The 7,805-nt window shown below is 40.4% G+C and overlaps 1 pseudogene; it reads left to right on the forward strand.

The window, feature by feature from the left end:
* The first annotated feature begins 671 nt into the window (after window positions 1-671).
* On the forward strand, window positions 672-958 carry LOC131811831 (small ubiquitin-related modifier 4-like; annotated as a pseudogene).
* Window positions 959-7,805: the final 6,847 nt, after the last annotated feature.

Here is a 7,805-nt window from a genome sequence, read left to right on the forward strand (position 1 = left end):
GAATTTTAGGATCCTCTTGTGAATGTCTGCGAAGAACCCAGCTAGAATTTTGATGGGGATGTCAGTGAATGACTTTGCCATGAATCACTACAGGGAACACTGACATCTTGACAACATCTTGAGTCTTCTGATCCTCCAACACGAGATATCTTCTCATTTAGAGAGATCTAAATGATCTCTCATTTAGAGAGATCTAAATTAAGGAGATCTTCTCAGATCTTCCTTAATTTCTTTCAACAATATTTTATAGTTTTCTGAGTAGACATTTTGTTTTGTTAAATTCATTCCCAAGTCTTTTATTCTTTTTTGACATAAAAAGAGCAGTTCTTGCTCTTTGGCTGTATTGGGAAGCCTTTCCCTGCTAAGAGTTTTATCTTACATAAGTATTTCAGTTACCTGGGAGTTTCAGACTTCTCTGGCTAAGTGTCAGCTCTTTTGCAATTAATTCAATTAGAAATAAACCCCATGATAAAGATCTTCTCCTGCCCTGGTCTGGTAGGTTTTAAATAAATTCTAGTAAGTTCTAAAGACTTATCTTTTATTTCAGAAAATGCTTTTTGAGCACTGCCACCCTCCATCTGCTCCTCTTGGGGGGCTGCTTTGTGCTTGTTCAGTGCCAACCTGATCCTTTCTTTGTGAAGCTGCAGCCGAAGAGACCTCAGGACTTAACCATGGCCAATAAAGAGCCCAAGGAATAAGTCAGAACTGAGAACTACAATCATAATAACTTGAAGGTAGGGGGCAGGATGGTTCTGTAGTGCTGTTTAGGATTAAGAGGCATATGCCACTTAGTAAATGATGACAACCTATTGTGCATGGCAAGGGTTGTCAATGAGGCAGATCAGATTCTGATTTGACGGGCAACCAATCCATGAAACAGACAGACCTGCACAGTTGGAAGTGGATGAGGAAGATAACAATTGATGTGTTCCAGGAGGGGGTGGGAGGTGTCTACTAAAAAGGGAATCTGCTACTTCTTTCCAGAACTCTGTTCCTCCAGACTAAGAAGAAAGTAGAACTGCAATTAGGTTCTACCATATCCTCACTAGGATCATATTGTGTAATACAGTTTTCTCTATTCTTTCATTTCCCCTCTCCTGATTTTTTTGTTGTATGTAAAGTATTTGGAGCATGTGCATAAGCATACTGGCTTTTGTTGTTGTTGTTTAATAAATGGCCAATGATGTGTTTTGATCAACATCAGATGGAGACAGAATGGAGAAAAATACTGCTTCTGTGGGAATAGCCCCTTTCTCCATTTGTGGTACACTCATTCAGCTCTTATCTTTGTATTCCAGTAAGTTATTTTGCTTTCAGTCTTTAATACACACAAAAAAGAACAACATAAAAAATTCTTCTACATTGTTTAATTGGAGAATTTTAATGTTTTTTACTTATCATTGTAAAACTAAGATAATTTTTACAACTTTTTTATATGTAGCTGTTATATGTAGGGCAAACTGACTTTTAGTAGAGATAAATTATTCTAAAAGAAACGGTAGCCTCAGGTATCACTTCCCTTCAAGCCATGCATCTTATTGTTTGAATAAACTTCTTGTTAAAAAAAAAAAAAAAAAAAAGGAAAATGCTTTCTTATTTCTGTATCTCAGCTCAAATGTAATTAACAAGAAAATGGAATGTGGTTCCCTATGTGTCTTCTGAGACTGGTGCTAAATAACCTTGTGTTAAAGAAAACTAAGGCAGAAATCTTTCCCCAGATGCTTTCCTTGCCAGAGATTCTGCTCTTTGGGCTATTTCCGTATGCCCTTTCAGCAACAAGATGTTCGGCAGAAGCATATGTGAATTTCAAGTTGCTCTTTGTTGGGAATAATTAGGGAAAGCATGAAATGGAGTTCAGAAATAGAAAAGAGAGATGATACAAAAGAAGAGAAGTAGGAATTCTGCCAAGAAGCCTTGAGAGGAATGAAGGGAGCTAGAGAAAGGCTGTACCTGGAATAGCTCCTGCTCAGCCAAGGTAGCACTCCCCCCGCCCAGGACCCCTGCACCCAGGAGGGCGTGGACTATCTGTGACGTCGGTCATCAAAACCAGAATGGGACCGAAGTGGGCTTCATACTCTCTTTAATGAAAAGTTTCAAATACACAGAATAAAAAAGAGTATGTATTTTGTCATAATGAACATATATAATGAACATCCATATGCCTGTCATCCCAAATTCAACACGTCAACTCATGACCAAATGTGTCTCTGCTCTGAACTTAGTCCCCAGCCACACACTTGAATATTTGGAAGCAAATCCCAGACATTATATTATTTCATCCATAAATCTTTCATTATGAGTGGTTATATTCTTGCATGTATATATCCATTATCACACCTTTGAAAATGAACAATAGTTTTTCTTAACATTATACACTATTCAACCAGGGTTCAAATTTCCCCATTATCTCATAAGTTTTTCTTTAAAGTTTATTTGAATCAGGATCCATATAAAGTCCCTATGTTGCCGTTGGTAGGTGTTTCTCTAAAAGTCTTTGAAGATTCTAGCACAGGGAGGAATGTTTCTTAGCATGTGAATAGCCTGCAACAGTGTAAGAAAAATGTATCATTGTCCTGTGGAACTGACAGGGTAAGCAAAATCTTAACCACTTTTAACAACCAAACACAAATCACAGTAAGTATAAATTTCACCTATCATAGACTCAGAAGGGTAAAGATGGAACTTCATTTTACTAATTATTATTATTTTATTTATTATTGAAATATAGTATAGTTGACAATGTTTTATTAGTTTGAGGTGTGCAACACAGTGATCTGGTAATTCTGCACATTTCTTAGTGCTCACTCTTTAAATGCAGTCACCACCTGTCACCCTACAGTTAATGACAATTTTATTGGCTATATTCACTAGGCTGTACTTTTCATCTCCATGACTTATTTATTTCGTAACTGGAAGTTTGTGCCTCTTACTCCCCTTAGTCTATTTGACCCACTCCCCACTCCCTCACCAGAGCAACCACCAGTTTGTTCTCTGTATGAAGAGTCTGTTTGGTTTTTTGTTTGTTTCTTCATTTGTTTTGGTTTTTTGTTGTTGTTATTTTGTTTTGTTTTACATGTAAATAAAATCATATGGTATTTGTCTTTCTCTCTCTGACTTATTTCACTCAGCCTAAGACCCGCTAGGCTGATTTGAATGTTGCCCGTCAAACAACATTCATGTTGTTGCAAATGGCAAGAACTTGTGCTTTTTTATGGGTGAATAATATTCAATTATGTATATACCACACCTTCTTTATCCCTTTATCAGTGGACACTTGCGTGGTTACCATATCTTGGTTGTTGTAAATAATGTTGCAATAAACATAGGGGTGCATATAGCTTTCAAGTTAGTTTTCTCCTTTTCTTCGGATAGATAGCCAGTAGTGATATTATTAGATCATATCCTATTTCTAATTTCTTGAATAACCTCCATGCTGTTTTCCACAATGGCTGCCCCAACTTATATTCCTACCAGTAAGGCACAAGGACTCCCTTTCTCCGCATCCTCACCAACAGTTATTATCTATTGCCTTTTTGATACTAGCCTTTCTGAGAGGGGTAAGGTGATATCCTGGTTTTGATTTGCATTTCCCTAATGATGAGTGATGCTGAACATCTTTTCATGTGTCTGTTGGCCATCTGGATGTCTTCTTGGGAAAATGTCTATTCAGGTCCTTTGCCCATTTTTAAATCAGATTGTTTGTTCTTTTGGCCTTTAATTGCATAAATTCTTTATATAATTTGGTTATTAACTCCTTATCAGATATATCATTTGCAAACGATCAACCCATTCTGTAGGTTGCCTTTGTGTTTTGTTGATGATTTCCTTTGCTGTGCTAAATCTTTTTATTTTGGTGTAGTTCCACTAGTTTAATTTTACTTTTGTTCTGTTTGCTTGAGAAGGGAGATCCATAAATACACGTTGCTAAGGCTAATGTCCAAGAGACTACCGCCTATGTTTTCTTTTAGTTTTCTGGTTTTAGATCTCACACTAATTTTTAACTTGAGTCCTTACTCTGTCTCTTTTTGCAAACTTGATCTAGTCTCAGATAAATTTAATCAGACCCAGTGAGGTTTTGTTTTCTTTGTTTTGTTTTTCCAAAGTTCATTAAGACCTCCTGGTCCCTTTTTTCTTGGATGCAGGTCTAGTCACATTCAGGAGATGATGTTATCAAATTGGACCGACTTAAGTGCAGTTTGCTGTAATGGGTAGGAGCTTATCCTGAGACCCTCCCATTGTATTGTCCCCCCGTATTAGCTTTCTACTGCTGCATAAATAACAAAGTGCCACAAACTTAGTGGTTTAAGGCAATGCTCACTTGTTAGCTCACAGTTCTACATGTTAGAAGTCATGCATGGCATGGCTGGTTCCCCCACCCAAAGTAAGGCCAAAATCAAGATATTGGCAAAGTTCTTGTCTGGAGGCTCTAGGGAAAATTCACTTCCAAGCTCATTCTTGTCGTTGGCAGAATTCAACCTTGTGATTATGGGACCAAGATCCTGGCTTCTGTGCTGGCTCTTAGCTGAGAGGGGCTCTCAGCTTCTAGACATCATCTCTGTCCTTTCCAGAGATGTTTCTCCATCTTCAAGCCAGCAAGAGCACACCAGTCCTTCATAGGCTTTGAATTTCTGACTTCCTCTTCTGTAACCAGATGGAAAAAACTCTCTGCTTTTAAAGGGCTCATGTGATTAGATACCATGTTTGCCTTCAGAGACTCTCTCTATCTTGATGCCAGCTGATCCAGAAACTTAATTTTATCTGAAAAACATCCATACAGCAGTTCTGAGACCAGTGTTTGAAGACATGTGTCCACCAGGGCTAGGAATGGAGAGCAGCAATTTCAGAACTCTGCCTACCACACCTTCCAAGGTAAATTTCCATGAACCACAGCTGGGTCAACAACTGTGCATATCATACTTTCTGATATTGGATCTCCCGGTCCTGCAGTGAGCCCTGGGCAGTTCCTTGGCATAGGCTCTTTCTCCCTGTTCTAATTTCCAAAAGTGAGGAAGGCAAGAGTAGGGGCTAGAAAAGAAGCTGACCACCAGTGCATTGGAAACTGCAGCTTGAGCCCGTCTCAAAGGGAGCTGGGACAGTCCTTCAGAGCCCAGACCAAAACAAGAAGACGGGCTTGTATATGCCCCACATCAGCCTATCACTGACCAGGAGCCACCTTCTGGGGACGGGAATGAGGCATAAGCTCAGGGTAGACAGTCTGTGGCAGAGGGCAGTCTCCAGGGAGGGACCCATTGGTGGATGAGGCAGTTGTTTCTAGGTGCTAGAAGACCAGTCCTGGTTCCAAAAGTGAGACCCCAAGCTACCCTACGAGAACATCACTCCATCCAACTTTTCTTCTTTCCACTTGTTCTACATCAGACCTTTTGAATTTATAAGTCAAAAACTTGGGTACATTTGTTATCTGTCTTTGCTGTGCCTGAGCTAATAAAATGGTTTCATATTTTATGAATCATTCTGCCAAGGGAAAGTTTTTTGCTTTACAAAAATCACATTATGGGTGCCTGGGTGGCTCAGTCCGTTAAGCATCGGCCGTTAGCTCAGGTCGTGATACCAGGGTTCTGGGATCGAGTCCTGCATTGGGCTCCCTGCTCAGTGGGGTACCTGCTTCTCCCTTCCCTGCTCCCCCTGCTTGTGTGTGCTCTCTCTCTCACTCGCTCTATCAAATAAGTAAATAAAATCTTTTTAAAAATTTCACATTATGGGGCGCCTGGGTGGCTCAGTGGGTTAAGCCGCTGCCTTCGGCTCAGGTCATGATCTCAGGGTCCTGGGATCGAGTCCCGCATCGGGCTCTCTGCTCAGCGGGGAGCCTGCTTCCCCCTCTCTCTCTCTGCCTGCTTCTCTATCTACTTGTGATTTCTCTCTGTCAAATAAATAAATAAAATCTTTAAAAAAAAAAAAAATTTCACATTATGCCACTTGGCTTTAAAAAAGGGTGTACAGTAGTACCTGTTTCGCTAACTAAAAAAAACCCAAAGAGATTTTTTTGCTCTTACCCAAAAAGCAAAAATAGCATTCAGCATTTGTTTTGCAATGAGCCCAGCAGGTACAGACGCAGCACAAATGCCAAGCAGCAAGACTGGCCCTGCCCAGCTCCTTCCCCAGGGGCTACACTCAGCATCTCAGCATCCCACATCATAGCTCTGAACAGTCCATGAGCATGTGCTTTACCTACATTTATCTGCTTCACTCCTTAGCAAGATGTGTGCTAAGGAATCAGAAAAGCCCAACAGAGGTCTAGAAACATTCAAATTTTTCTCTGTATAAATTAATGGTAATTGCTTCTTTGCTGTGTACCATTTTGGCTTTGGAAATGTTTCATAGGAATGTTTTACTTTCAGACCGCAGGGTGAAATCTGTGTTCAAATGTATAATATCCTTTATTGCTAATTTTATGAATAATAACATTTTATTAATTTTTATATTTGTGAATATAGTATTCTACTGTTTTTTTTTCCTTATGTTAATAAAAACTTAAACCAGCACCAATCCTTTCTGGACAGAATGAGAAAGAAAATATGAAGTGTTTGTCTATGGGTTCTCATGGGTTCACTTTACAACCTAGGTTCTGAGTTCTAACTCAGTTTTTCCCATGAAAACTGTAGGCTAAATGCTTCGCTCCCATGTGCCTACCCTCATCAATCACAGGCTTTTTGAAGCCTGTCTCCCCCTCTATCTCCAGCACACAGTGCTCCACGGATGATGGATCTCACCCTCTGATATAAATAAATACATAAATAAGACTCTCATAGTTTTCTATTGAAGAATACATCCCATGCCTTTAAACCCTGATGGATACAAAAATTAAATTAGATGGAAAAATGGGATAGGCCAGGCATTTGGACACATTTATTGGGAACTCTGGAAGCTCCTGCTGTTAACTCGGGCTACAGATACAGGCTATGAAATTCATGCACTGTTCATAGACAAACTCACAAACCTGCATTTTTACCTATAGGAGCCACGAGCATGTTGGGTTGCTTGGTGTCCAGTGTGCATGTCCTTTCGGGCATCCAGGAACAAAGGCCAGTATTCAGGTAACCTCCAGAAGTCACTCTTTGGGACGCCTGGGTGGCTCAGTTGGTTGGAAGACTGCTTTCGGCTCAGGTCATGATCCCAGAGTCCCAGGATCGAGTCCCGCATTGGGCTCCCAGCTCCATGGGATGTTTGCTTCTCTCTCTGACCTTCTCCTCGCTCATGCTCTCTCTCACGGTCTCTCTCTCAAATAAATAAATAAAATCTTTAAAAAAAGAAGTCACTCGTGCCCTGGAGCCAGGGGTCTTGCTGAGTCAGGGGTCTTGGAAAATACTCATGATGACCCCACCCAGTCGCTCCTCAGATGTTATCTCCTGGGCTGAAACACTCCAAACAAATCAGGAATTCCTTGACCTTTACAAGGAGGCCATTCATTATCTGTTCTGTAAGGTGTATGTAAGGGAGGAGCTGTAGGTCCTAGCCAGAAAAGCAGTCTTTCATGGAGTCCTTTCAGGTTTTTTTTTTTTTTTTTAATCTCAGTACCACTTCTAGAAATCGATTGTATGGATACACTTGTCCATGTATGAAAATATTTATGTACAAAATTATCTATCCATCTATAGTGCTTTTTTTTTTCTTTTTGACATAGAGATAGAGATCACAAGTAGGCAGAGCAGCAGGCAGAGAGAGAGGGAGAAGCAGGCTCCCTAATGAGCAGGGAGCCTGATGTGGGGCCCGATCCCAGGACTCTGGGACCATGACCTGAGCCGAAGGCAGTTACTTAACCAACTGAGCCACCCAGGCGCCCCTATCTA

The sequence above is a fragment of the Mustela lutreola genome, chromosome 11 (genome assembly GCF_030435805.1).
Source record: "Mustela lutreola isolate mMusLut2 chromosome 11, mMusLut2.pri, whole genome shotgun sequence".
Classification (NCBI taxonomy): domain Eukaryota; kingdom Metazoa; phylum Chordata; class Mammalia; order Carnivora; family Mustelidae; genus Mustela; species Mustela lutreola.